This window comes from Vicugna pacos, chromosome 9, assembly GCF_048564905.1.
Source record: "Vicugna pacos chromosome 9, VicPac4, whole genome shotgun sequence".
Taxonomy (NCBI): Eukaryota; Metazoa; Chordata; class Mammalia; order Artiodactyla; family Camelidae; genus Vicugna; species Vicugna pacos.
The window spans coordinates 76,631,762-76,646,138 of NC_132995.1; the positions used below are offsets into that span (position 1 = coordinate 76,631,762).

The following is a 14,377-nucleotide window of genomic DNA, read 5'->3' on the forward strand; positions in this document are numbered from 1 at the left end:
TTATAAATATATGATAACCATCCTGTAATAGAGAGTGTGACAATTTACTTCACAGTGCGTTTCGGGCTGCTAATTGATCGTTTCAGTCCAGGGACGATTTGGAATAAATTATAGCCATCAAAAAGATATCACAGCTCACTTTGGTGGAAGGGTTTCCACGTCGCATCGCGTTCGTCTAAGCAGAGAGCTGACTGCCCGCGGCGGCCAGAGGAGGGAGGGGAGGGAGCGGGCGGGGAAAGGAGGTCAAAGGGACGGGCGGGGCCGGCGGGCCGGGGCGGGGCCGGCGGGCCGGGGCGGGGCCGGCGGGCCGGGGCGGGGCCGGCGGGCCGGGGCGGGGCCGGCGGGCCGGGGCGGGGCCGGCGGGCCGGGGCGGGGCCGGCGGGCCGGGGCGGGGCCGGGGCGGGGCCGGGGCGGGGCCGGCGGCGGCGCGCGCGCGGCGGCTGCAGGTCCACGGCCGGACGGTAGAGGCCTCCCTTCTGAGGTGGCGGCGCGGGCGCCAGCCGTTGGGGCTCCGCTCTCCGGCGCGAGCTCGCGCGCTCTTCCCCGCCAAGTCCCTGCGCGGCGCGGGGCGGCGCGGGGCGGCGCGGCGCGGCCCAGCCCAGGGTGCGTACGCCCCGCGCGCCCCCTCCTCCCGCAGGCGGCGGCGCCTGCTCGTCTGAGGTGAGCGTTCCGTCGGGCGGCGGGCCAGCTTGCGGCCGGGGTGCTCGCGTGCGCGGGGTCTCACCTGCGCTGGCGCCTTCCTCTCGGCGTGGCTTCCCCGCGGGGGCGGGCGCGGTAACGCGGGCCGCGGCGCTCTGAGCCCCGCGAGCGGCGGCAGCGAGGCGGGAGGGGCCGCGGCCCCTCGAGGGCTCTGCGTGCGGCTCGGGCAGCTCCGGCCCCCACGCCGCAGCCTCGCGGGAGCTGCGCCGCCGCCGGCCCGGGGGAGGGCGGGGAGACGGCGGCCGGGCGGCACCGCCGGGTGAAGCCGGGGGCGCGCCGTGGGAGGCGGCGCGGGCGGCGGCGCGAGGGCCTTGCGGGGGCGCGGGCGCCCCGCCGAGCGGCCCGGCCCGGCCGCGCCCCGTCGGGGCGCCGCCCCCGCCCGCCTCGCTTCCATTTCACTTCCCGCAAAGCGTGTGCCGTCGTGTCGCGGTCGCGGAGAAGCGAGACCTCTCCCTGGCTGGGATTCGGCTTCGAAAAAACGTTATTTCCCGTCGCGGGCTCTTGCCGGGCCGGCCTTCCGTCCCCCGCCCGCGAGACCTCGGGCGACTTTCGCTGCCCCGAGCCGGAGGGCGGGCGGGCGGGCGGACGCGCCGGGGCCCCCTGTGCCGTGTGCTCGAGCGGGCTCCGCGCGGCGCTCCCGGGTCTGCGGTCTTCTGTCACGCTCATAAATTATGTCAGTCTGGGGCACGGGTGCTTCCCGGCAGGCGACTTTGACAGCAGTCATCATACCAAGCTATTATGAAGTGCGATGTCAGTCTGGAGGACGGATAATACATAAGCCAGTTCTTGACACGCTATCTTACAAGGAAACACCTGAGACCATCAGTAAGAGGCATTTTAATTCACACACCAAAAATATTTTGTGTTTGGTTGACATCTTTCAAAATGCTGAAAGAGGTAGTAGCATTTATCATTTTGTAGGTATTTATCAATGTACTCGCAGAAGTCCCCGTAGGAAGGAGGAGGGTTTTGTCTTGGTCCTGTTCTATCACATAAACCAAGGAAGAGACGTTATGTGTCCTACCAAATAAATAGTCCTTATAAACCAGGGATAGAGCTTAGGAGGCTAAACATTTTCTAAAACTGGAACAAGTGGAAAAGTGAGGACAGTGGTTATGTTTATACCTCTGTTGTGAAAGATAACCGTCTGCTGACTTAACTGAGAGACCTTAGGCTTCTAGCGCAAGTGCTAGGTGTGTGAAATGGCCCATTTATCTCAGGTATGGAAGTCAGGTAAAATTTCTGTGAAAATCCAGTCTTAAAGATTAATACTTACTCCCGGGTATTACAGGCTTTGATTATGTCAGGAGTCACATGAAACAAGTGGTTAGATTCGAATGTATAGCTAGGATCCTAATGAATGAATTGTGAAATCTAAGGTGATCCAAATCTAAGCAGATGCTTTAGGCTTGATATTATGTCATAGTCAGGAGCTGTGTTTACAGGGACCAAATCCTGTGGGAGTTAGTTTTACAATGGACTCTGCATTGGTCACTCAAGATGTTTTTCTTTTCCTCCATTCATTCAGTAACTATTCATTATCTGTTATAGGTCCTCCACTTCACTTTGCCATTGAACAAGATCCCTGTAGGCATTTAACACATAATTGTTGAAATTAACTAAAATATGGAAAATATTACATCTTCTTCTGTTGCAAGGAGTTATGAAAGTTAAAACCTGTGGCCCTTTCATTTATACAAATGGAAAATTGTATTGACTACTCTCAAGGAGAAAGTTAAGGGAAGAAAAATGAGAAATCAGAAAGTTTTCTCCAGCCTGTGACTTATTCACAGTACCATGATTTTTTTTCCTTTAGACTTCCAAAACAAAGTTTAAAGGACTTGCATGATTGAATGGGTTTATGATTGAATGATGTTCTTTTAATAACTTTAGAATATAAGGTTTTCCTTAAAAGGTCTTACTTCTTATATGGTGTGCTGTACTGGGTGGTTTTATGTGAGTGAAGCACTATATTTCTAGTTAAAATCAAAACTGCATACCGTTTTCTCCCCCAACCTACAAGTAAGTAAGAATTGCCTACAGTTAAGTCAAGCAAACACACACACCCCCAAGTAGTCACAAGTCACCTGTTTACAATTCACTTTCATTGGCTTGATAAAAATAGAAAAACATATCCAATATATATATCTCAATTGTATTTTAGTTTTAATTTTTTCTTGGATAATACTTGAAATCATTCTGAACAATGCCTAGATGCTTGAATGTCAAGACATTTTTGTGTGACATCTGTAAGATGCACCTAAAGAATGTAAAATTTTGTGAAGTGCAATAATAGAAGATGTTAAGAATGATTTTGGGGGGTATGGCTCAGTGGTAGAGCATGTGCATAGCATACACGAGGTCCTGGGTTCAACCCTCAGTTCCTCCATTAAAATAAATAAATAAATAAAAACCTAATTACCTCTGCCCCCCCAAAATGAACCAAAAAAAATTTTTTTAAAGAATGATTTTATAATATTGTGCTGTAGGGCTGAAACTAAATACCCAAGGTATGACTATAAACTAATACAGTCCTCTCTATCAGAACTTACATTTTAGTGTGTCCTTATCCAGTAAGTCATCTTGGAACTGTGTCCCTTGTTACAATGATACTTCCATTGCTGCCATTGCTCAAACCTGTTTTGAAGTTCTGCATTTGGACACTGTTTTCAGAACCCATAGCACATCTTGTTAAAGTCTTGGAAGTGGTAAGTCATCTTCCTTGAAAGACCTGTGCCCTGAAGAGTAAGATGGGTGATCAAGTCAGGTAATATAATTTGAGGTCAAAACAACTGGAATGATTGTTTGATGGCTTTCTTGAGTAGCTTTTGAATTAGTTTTGATGTCATTGCACAAACATAGTTTGAAAAATGGCAACACCATTGGAATAAAAGTAGCTGCCGAGAGATCGTTCTAAGAAAAGTGTGCATTTGGAGTTCACAGAGTCTCTTTGATTATCAATGAATTATTAATTTAACAATCATATACATCTATAGTACATTGGTATGCAGCATTAGGATGTATTACTTTAGGAAAGTCTATTATCAAGAATTTGGTTGATCTGGATTCTGTGAAAGTTCAGTTTTGCTGCTATGATTACAAAAGCTCTTAAGTTCTAGAATCTGGGATTAGGTAGAAAAAGTCCAGATGTCATGGGCTAGCATTAGGATTGCCCTGTGTGGTTCTATAGATTTGGTGCTCCACATTCTTTGAAATACAAAGGAATCGTAACCACTTAAGGAATCAAACAGCCTGTATTTTTATAAAAAAAAAAACTCAGTGATCCTACAGCTGTAGGTGAAATCTAACTTGTGGATGGAAACATTTGTCATTTTTAGTAGTTGTTTGTGAATAGAGACCCTACAGTTGGTATGTAGTAGAACCACTGTGTACTGCTATAAGCTAACAATATTCTGTGTGCTGTGCAAAATGCAGAATCATGAAACTCCTTACTTGGTGAATTTAAACTCTTATAATATTCAAGACCAGAAAATGGGAGAGCGGGTAGAAAGACACTCAAGGAAAAGAGATAGTGGGAGATAGAAAGAGGTAGGTCATGGGGCTTTTGAATTCATAATTAGTTGATTCATTTACTGGAAGAGTTTAGAAGTGCTTTCCAGAAACCACCAGCAAATAACTTAAAATCTGAGGAAATAATTCAAATTCAACTCCAGCTGAGACTATGTGGAGAACCAAGAAAAGCAGAAAGAATGTAATTAGCTGAGTAGGAATTGTTCTTGGAGTTGAGGTCTGACACCTTTAGTACTGTATGGAGGACCACGGGGTCATTATGGAGGACCACGGGATCATTAGTGACTAGCTGGGATCCAGACTGTTCTGATCAGGAGAGGTCAAGGCCGTAGCACAGAGCTGAAAGAGCCTTCCTGCTTAAACTGAGTGTTGCAAATGCTGATGCACATACAGAAGGAAGGTCGGCCAGCAGGCAAAGAAATGGGGCAACTTCCCCAAATCATCAAATATGTTCCTCTCTTTCACCCCAGAGTTAGATTTGGTATGGAGATTAGCCAAGTTTGAGCTGAGACAAAAAGAATGTCCTTATTTCAGCCATTTGTAAGACCTGGAACTTTGAGTTTTGTCTGCTTTGATGAGTTTGGTTATTGCTCAGAAATCAGGGAAGGGGACCTGCTGGGCCCTGCATACTAGAGTTATATACCCAACTAAAACGTCAGTGAACAAGGTGGACAGATCCAGTTTCAGCTCTTTTCTGGGGAAAAGACTTTGTCTATTAGGTAAACAGAACAGGTCCTAAATTTTATGTTACGAGTACAGGGGAGTATCAAGTACTCAGCAGACCCTCAATAATGACAATTGTGGAAAAACAAGTAACAGTCATATTAGCCTTTCTTTTGAAATGTGTAGGCTAATCATCACATCTGCTCATCTTCCATAGACTTAAGAGCCATCCAAATGTCTCTTAATTATGAGTCTAAATATTAAATTTTGTATGTAGTGTTAATAGCTTCAGAACTGGGGTGGAGGACCCTTAGTATGCCCGGGTGGTTATAATGGAAGTCTGATCGGTGTATCTTGAGGCCCATCTCTTTCAGATAGAGAGGTTCCTGGTTCTAGATTTACAGAATTCACATGTGGACCCAGAGTCTAGAAGAGGCAGGAAATTGCCCTGAGAATTGGGAAAATGTCCTGGACCAGAGGTGGGGACTATGTTTATCATGCACCAATTGTGTTACTTGAAGCAAATTTTAGTTTCCTTGTAGGCAAAACGTATATAATAGTAATACATCAAGGGGTAGTTTGGAGCCTTGTCTGAGATGAAGTAAATGGAAGAATTCGGTCTATTAAGTGTGCATGTGCAAGTTTTTATGAGCCACGACATGGGCTTTGTAGGTGAAGGTAAGGGTTGCAGCCCTTGAGCTGCCCAGATATTTAAACCAAAATATGAATGAAGATGGACACTAATCTCTGGGAATTTAGGAGAATAGACTAGTGTCCACTTGGATACTAGAAGTCAATAATAGAGTTATTTATAGGTTCATAGGAAGTACCCTGTTGCCATTGCAAGAGATTTTTTAAAAATCTTTTCTAAAGACCTGTTGGAAATAAACTTGTTAGCTTGCTTAATACTGTCAAGTCCAGATCTTCAGCACTGTACTGAAGGCATAATCTCCATGTGGGGGAAAGTAGCCAGACTTCCTGGCCTTGATTCTTGTCCTCTCAGAAGTTCTTATCTTAGAGATTTGATTAATCCCATTGCCACCTACATGTCTTAGAAGAGAGCAGGAAGCTAGATGGAGTTCCACATATTGGTTTAATTGGTCAGCTGTAAACATTTTTTTGCAATTGTTACTCCTCCCACAGCAGCAACCCACTTTTGCTGCAGAGACAAGAATACCTCCCGCCCTAGCAGACCCGTGAAAAAATTAACATGTAGCTTTCACTTTCTCTTGCTTTCCACTGTGTATTTAAAAGGTACAGAGACAGCTTGGGGCAGGGCAGTTTGCCTCTCTCAGAAACACTGATACAGACACAGACAGTGATGTCATTGGCTCCCTCCAATAGCGGGCATGGCTCCTAGAGAGGAGGGGCAAATGGAATGGGTGGTTTGGGATGTTATACACTCATCCTTTCTTCTGTTAAGTTTCATAATCTTACTTTCACCCTACTAAAGAGGAAAAACAGTGCCCTTGTTTGAAGTCATGGTTAGAAGGTATTTTCTAGAGGTTTGTTGAGTGTCCTCCATACAGTGACACTTCATAAATTCACACTGTGTGAGGCACAGTGTATTTCGGCTGGTACAATGTATTGGCCTTAGAAAGAGGACATCTGATTCAGACAGTCTGTTTGAATATCAGATCTGCTACTTACTTGCTGAGCGGCTTGGGCAAGTTTCTTAATCTCTCTGAGCCCTAGTTTCTTTATCCGCAAAATGACAATAATAACAGTATCTGCTTTTTAGGATTGTTGTGCATGAGGTCTGTGCTCAGCAAATGAAAGCTGTATTATTAGGCCCTGGAGAGTGAAAAAGGAATATAAAGAAATATAAGGCAAATTCCCCTCTTACAGTGCGGTTGGGAGGGACTGAATAAATGAAAACTGATGTCACAGTTCAAGGCAGAGAATAAGTGTGCCAAGTGAGTGCTGCAGATAGTGGGAAGTTCAGCAGTCTGCCCAGGACTAGGGTGACGGTGAAAGAGCTCAGGACGGAGGTGGGAATTTCTCTCTGGGATCTGCAGGCTGGGTGGGATTCAGGTATGTTTAGTGGAGTGAAGAAGGCGTTCCCAGACGGCACGGACACGGAGTGATCAGAACGCACAGTGCAGCAGGGGGAGGCGTGCGCCGAGTGGAAAGTAAACCAGTTTTTAGGCCAGGTAAATAATCGTGAGGATCCTGTCTCTGCTGTGAGATCTTGGTTGGACCTTAAGTACCTTAATTTCTTTAGTTTCAGTTTCTGAAGTTTAATGAGATGCAGGTAAAATCATTCCTCATTAAACTGAAGGAATTAAATGAGATGTTTGTAATGTTTGTAAATGCAAAACATGGTGCCTGGCACCTCACAGGTGTTCAGTAAAATGAAGATAATTCATGTGTTTTCAGAGGACAGTGGGGGAGCTGTCTTCCTGAAGAGCTGTCTTGCCTAGTGTAGGCTGGTAGTGGAAAACAAACCAGAGATAGCCAGTTACTACCTACCGGGAGGGTGGAGAGGTGGCTTAAAGGCCAATTTAAGGATCTGGCGCTTTATGAGCTATCAAGGTTTTTGAGCGAAGCAGGGGTTTAAGATAAATTAATCTCCAGGCACTCTGAAGGCTGTTTTGGAGGAAGGAAGAAATCCACTCATACATGTGTAAGGTGATAAGGGTCTAGATTAGAGAGTGACAAGGTTATCAGACCTTGTTGATGTGGCCTCTTTAAAGTTGCATAAAAGAAGCTTAGGGCTCAGCAGTGTGCAGTGAGGGAATGTTTTGTTTTGTTTTGTTTGTAGACTCCTACTATTTAGTGTCAGTTGTCCAGAATAAAAGATCCACAACTTTGGAAAACAGAATTCATTCAATATCCAGGGACTATAAAAGGGGGGAAGTAACTTAAATGCAAAATAAACTCTAGAACTTGCTTCAGCTTATAGAATAGCCCCTTTTAAAACTCCTTTCCCTTTCGTGCTAATGCACATGGGTGTGCGCCTATCACTGGCTTTCAGGAAGGCACAAATACAGATGATTTATAGCTGGAGTTTGAGGTTAGGGTTATAGTACCAAGTGGCATTGGGTCAAATGGGGAGGATGCTGCCAGCAAAATGGTAATTTGATGACTTTATTTATTTGGTGACAGTGTTATTTGGATGAGAAAATGCCATCCTCTCCCTGGGGTATAGAAGTGATTTAAATAAAAACACAAACCTAGGAAATGATTTTGGATACTAGGGAATTCATTTATATTGTCTCTGATTCTCTCCTCACTTCTCTTTTTTCTGTCTCCAATAGTTTTGTAATGGGAGAATACATGCTAGATTATTGTATTTTTAAAGAAATTCACATTGATTATGGGGACACCAGTTTTCAAAACCTGAGGAAATTGAAACTGCCTGTTGTTCAGTGGTAGGCCTTAAACACATTAAGTAGGAAAGAATAACTGATCTGTCACCGACTTTCTGAATTTTGCTCTTCTCTCGTTGGCTGTAAGGGCAACATGGTGCTAATAGCTCTGGGGTATCTGGAGTGTCACAATAGTAATTGTGGCCAAGCATTGCTTCCCTTGCAAGGAGGATACAAGTGCGAGGGGATTGTGTTTGGTGGTTGACAAACACAGGAAGGGAAGGGCAGGCCCTGTGAGGTTAGAGGCAAAGCAAGTTGGCTTAGTCCTGTTGCTTCTGAGCAGGGCAAGGAGTGTATTTCATTTCTCATCTCCTGAGTTTATTGAAATCATCTGCGGGGGTGGGAGGCTGGTGGCAGAAAGTACGATGTTTTAAGGCTGATTAAGATGTGGATTGTAACATGCAGATTATACCTAATTCTCCTTTTCACTCCAGCCTAGAAAGAGAAAACTGCAAAAGAAACCTGTTCCAAGAAAAGAAAGGGGAGACAGTAAACGACATTGTCCCACTTTTTAATGAAAGATTTTTTGAGTATATTTTATTTTTGGATTTCTGGTGTCCATGCTACCCTAACAGACCATCCAGAGTAGCTCTTGGCTGAAACACTGGCCAAGGGGTTCAGACCAAGGGCAGGTGGCAGTGGACAGCGGGTCTTCAGGGTGCTCCTGGCATTAATTTTGCTGAGCCTCATCCGAGACCAGGTCTCCCCTCCTGCGAGAGTGGCAGGCATTGGGCCTTGGAGAGGGCCTCCAGGCAGATTTCAGCCTTCCCCCCTCCTCCAACCCCTCTGCCTTCTGCTTCTGCAGTGGGACCTCTCTGTCTTCCCCCCTTCTTTTTCAATTAAATGAATTAATTACCAGGCATTTAACTTTTTGCCAGACTCTTTCATTATGCCCAGAGTTGTTGCTGAGCGGCAAAGGAAGTAATAACATTCGCAGTGAGGGGCAAATCCTGTTAATGAACAAATTAAAGTTCAAACAGTGATTCAAGTTCACAACCTCTCCGTGGCTGTTCTCTTTAATAAGAGTTATACATGTTACTTTCCTCGCTCTTTTCTCCCTTTTATTACTTTTTAAGCTTTTCATCAACACTGCTGAGGCATATTTGAGGCTCCCAACCTTTCAGTCCTGACAAGGACTGGAGCAGTTATAATCCCATCTTAATTTGGCAACTTTTGTAAAACACATAAAGGGCCCAGGGTCACCTTTGGTCGCCAGGGCCCCAGGTGACCCTACAGCTTCCACCCCCCCCCCCCGCCAGGCAGCTCCTCTCTGCACTCAGAGTCTGCTGACTCAACTTCCCGCCCTGAGCACAGCCTGCAGGGTAGGGCCAGTGTCCGAGCTCTTGCCTCTCTCCGACCCTCTCCAATCAACCTCTCCACCAAGCCATCTCAGTGCTTGGGGGAAGGGAAGGCAGTGGGGAGAGGGAGGAGCCATGACTGAAAGCTAGGAACCTCTATGGAGAGAAAGGATTTGGGGGTTGGAAGGATGCCTGACCCCCTCCCCACCGCCAGTACTGAAAACTGCTCGCCTCGCTGAGGGAACCTCGTCTAGAATGGCGCAGGAAGGCCCAAGGCTCCTTGGCTCTGACTGGCGGGGGGCTGAGTCTAGAGGGAATGAGCCCAGAAGGTGTCCGGTGCTGCCTACTTCTTCCTGATGTATTTTTTTTTTATTAGTGTGGATTGCGTGGGGGTCTCTTCCACATCCGCGCCTGGCTTCTCACGACCATCCCCTGGCGTAGCTTGATATAATCACCATGACAACTGCAATCTAGGAGCGTACACATAATAGAGATGAAATAGACAAAAGATTAGCATGCCATGAAAAGTACAATAAGTTTCTTATTTAGCATTTAGATAACTGTCTTTCCTTCCGAGCAAGCTTCAAAGTTGAAGCCAGTTTAGACCAAGAGGATTAATTCTTTCTCCCGCATGCTTCATTGAATCTCTCATTACCAAACTTTGTCTGTATTGATGTAAGATTTGATTGAAGATTAGAGCATTTAGCAAATCTTGCTTTTCTGCATGTATCAGGTCCTTTCAAGCACGGATCGCAGTGCCCAGTGGTCAATACCCTTACTTTTATCCAGTGTCTGCTTCATTTAAACTTAATCAACTCCATCAATGAACTGGAACAGGGAAACGTCCCTGTGGTAAGAATGTTGTGCTTTTGTGGGATAATTCTTTGCTCTTTCCCGATCCGTTGGCGTTAAACCTAAAATTGCACTATGATGAACTTTTTTTTTTTAATCAATATGATAATGACAGTTGGGCCCGAATGCTCTGGTAGGACTTAAGAGTAGAGTGGGATCTGGCCTCCATTACCAAAACAACTTCTTCTGGTCCTGCGGTAGTCCGCCTCCTTTTGTGTGGCTTTAATACCTTTTCTTTCCTGACATTGAATATTGCTCAAGCTGGAAAATGATGCATCTTTGTAGGGAAAGCTCATATGTCACAGCCAGAAAGTGAGGCAGACCGATTGGTTGTGTGAATTATCTGACTTGCTGCAGTGAATTATTTGCACTGTTTCCCTACCTAGTCAACAAGTTCCTGAGGTATAGTAGAGATCAATCATAACTGACAGCCAGCGTGTGAAGGCTTTACTGTGTAAATCTGGCGCACTCATCCTGGCCATGCCGGCCCTGGCATCTGTATATCATTTTTATACTGCTACCAGTAGAGCAATTTCAAAAGTATTTGCAAGGAAAATGCGTGTCCCCATCTGTTCCTGGAAGCATAAATGTGCCACCTTCAGAGGGTTTTCACTGGTAATCACATCTTTAATGATCAACAGACTAGTGATATATACTTTTCCATAAAATGGGGTTTCCTTCACTTTATTGTGATTGGCTAGAATAAATAGCTTTTCCATATGTTAGGGAGATAAAATATAAGATTAGTAGAGGTCGTTTGTTGGCTGGTAAACAAAAGAAACAATTCATTCCAAATAATCTTTGAAAAGAAGCAATGACAAAATTAAGTTGCAATAACAGAGCATCTGAGGCCCCACATCAGAAAACAGACCTTGTTCCTCCTTGGAAATGAGCCGTTTAAGAGCAGAAACTCGGAGTCTTCTAGAGAACTCAGAGGCAGGGAGGGGAGGGTCAGGGTGGGGAGGAAAGGCTGGACTAGTGCATGTTTATTCTGGTTCAAGGTTTTGTCTCCTTTCCCTTTGCATTACCCGCTATTTGCCCATCCGCACTGGAGCACCTTGGGTGAGCTGGCGGGAGTGTGCTCAGAAGGCAGGAAAACGCCACCCTGCTGAGCTTCTCTTCAGGCCTGTAGGGGCGGGAGTGGTCATGTGCTTGAAAATGAAAGTTGGTGTCCTCCACGGGAGATTCTCTTCTCGCAGCAAGGAGGGTGGCCCCAGGGAGCCGGCAGAGCATGGCCTTTAAATTCCAAAGCCATGCAGAAGGTACCTTTAGCTTGCCATGGCCCACCAGAAAGCCCCTAGGAAGTGTTCTTCATGACTTAATCGCACCCGTACAGGTTACAGTCCAAGGACACAATCAGGTCCTGACCGCTGTCTCACCTACCCACACACACCACGCAGGTTTTCTCCACACTCAGCGCCCAAGAGCACTGTCCCCTCCTTTTTTCATATGCAGACACTCCTAGTTCTCGGCAGAATTCGGAAGCTTCTCCAGGATCTCTGTCCAAAGGTTGAGACTGCCTGCTCAAAAATCTCCAATTCTGTTTTGTTTCCAGGATTCGGAGGGAACCTCATGTTCTTCAGAGGACTGGCATTAGTGGCAGGACACCTGAATTTAAACAATGCCTTCAGCTTTTGAGCTCTCTAGAAAATAGCAGAGCTGTTTGGGCCTGTTTTCTACAAGTCAGGAATCAAGAATGAGGAGCTGGGGTAGAGGGAGTGTTCTCTCTGCACACTGAGGACAGGCCCAGTTAGCAGATTAACATTGAGCTGGTTCTTTATTCTTTATGGTTATGTATTGTTATTGATTTTCCCCCCATGGGATAATGGGAGAAAAGCTGTATCTTTTCTGTATATCTTACTTACCACCTCATACTCTCTGCAAATGCCTGCTGCTCTCACTGCAGCAGGAGTGTGTGGGTGTTAGTTTCAAAGTGGGAAATGTGGTCTCAGGCTGGTCTCTAGCAGAAAGTTCCTATTAGCATCCTAAACCTAACTTGTGTTAATTTCCTGGCGGCAGTGGGGTTTGGGAACAACTAACAGGATAGTAGAAAAGCAGCTTGCCCCAGACCTATGGCTAGAGGAAAATGGAAAAGCCACTATCGAAAGATTTTCTTTTAAAATTTCCCCTTAATTTTAGAAACATAATCTTATAGACTGGGTTGCACGTAGGCAGGCATAGACTATATAAGATTTACAACTAGATCACACTTTGCCTGATCTGAAACCAGATTTACTACAGTATTGCAATTAAGACTTAAAGGGAAATCACACTTGTGGTTTCTACATTGCACTGATACACTGCAGATCTTGTCTTAAGTGAATTTGCTTGCCACATGGAAATTCTGGCATGTGTTGTGTATGAGGTATGATTTGCACTCATTTAAAAAATTATATTTCCTGATTTCTGTGTATTTTATTTTGAAATCCATTTTGCATTGAATTTCTACATTGTTTTCATAAAATGAAAGGAAGTGAAAAACCTCACCAACTTACTGTGTGTGGAAGAAATAAATCTGTGGTGTTTGCTCCTTCCCTTATTGGGGAGGACAAAGGCTGTCACTACTGCAGCTTCCCACTCCATGCTCCTGTGCCCAGGGGCTGGAACGTTGCTGTCCACACCTAAGCAGAAGGCATCTGCAGAGCTCGCCTTTGGGGCTTGTATTGGCCGAGGCTCTGAACCACAGAACTGCAGGCATCCAAGGTTTTCCTAAAGCCTGGATTGGAAAGCCATGTGCAGCACATAGTCCTTTGCTGTTTCAAAACCACAGACCCTGTACACATGCACATCTATAGCAGAGATGGAAGTCTTGTCAAGTGTAGGACAAGGATTAAAACATTTTTAAATTAGTGCACCAAAAATGCTGTCTCTTTCCCTCCAGAGTCTCACTAGGGCCACTAAGCAGCCGCGTCAGTCTGGGCAGACTTCACTGGACATGCGCTTAACTCCAGATGAATTCCCAGCTGTCCGTATGTAACAGTATTTCCTGTTAGCCAGTTTTATGAAAACAAAACTCCCCCACCTCAGAACCTTAGAAGAAAGTATTAAATTCAAATATTTGAAAACACTGATTAATAATGTTAATTTGTATATATTGCCTCATGATTATAATATGCATATGTACATAGAAGTCATTGTTTTGGGATGCCCCTTAATGGGCACGCAGTATGCTGTTTTGGGAAGAAATTCAGTTTTTTAAGAATAAGCTTAAAGAAATGGCTCTTTTAATTAAGGAAAATAATTGATAGTTAAGACGAACTTTTAAAATGTAGTATTAACAATCCTTAAATTAAATTACAGATAAAATGCCACTTGGATCTTAAAAGTGCTGAGGTGTTTAAAATTACCAGAAAATGAAAAACTTGGGGGAACTGAAGGTTTTTGTTCTCCCTCACTGGAAATAGCAGAGCAGTAATACTTTCGGTTACTCCTGGCTTTTATTGGGGATTTTCATTTTGTTCCGGAAGGAAATAGCCGAAAGCAACTTGTATAGTTAACAGTATCAGTCTAAGGAGCAGAATTTTATTCCCAGGCCAGAATTTTCACAGTCACCTTGTTTGTAAACACTGTTAAGAGATGTGTTTTAATTTGGGGTCAGAACAACTGGGTTAAGATCTAGAGAAGACACTGAATTTTCTCTATGGAGGAAGGGCGAGGAGGAAGGAAACAAAATTAGTTGTGCGGCCAAAGGACTACTCCAGGCACCAACGAGGTAAGGAAATTTAGATTTCTAGGTAGCTCTCTTCTACCAGGCCATTTCATACCAGTCTTGGAGCCCATCACCGCGGGTTGCGGGTGGTCGCTGTCAGATCCCGGTCTCTCCTCCCTCCTCTCAGTCGGCCTTTGCCCAAAGACTTAAAGGACCTTCTTCCTGGGTTCCCCTCCCCCACCCAAGCACAGCCGCCTAGGGACGCGAACGCTGTTGGAGGAGCCGGCTGGTCATCCGGGAGCCGGGCGGCCCCA

The 14,377-nt window shown here is 45.4% G+C and overlaps 1 long non-coding RNA gene across 1 annotated transcript in view; it reads left to right on the forward strand.

The window, feature by feature from the left end:
• Positions 1–493: 493 nt before the first annotated feature.
• Positions 494–14,377, forward strand: part of LOC116281811 (uncharacterized) — an 84,978-nt gene continuing 71,094 nt past the window's right edge. Inside the window, exon 1 of the long non-coding RNA XR_012076046.1 lies at positions 494–660. This is a non-coding gene — a long non-coding RNA (uncharacterized lncRNA). The remainder of the gene's footprint in view (positions 661–14,377) is intronic.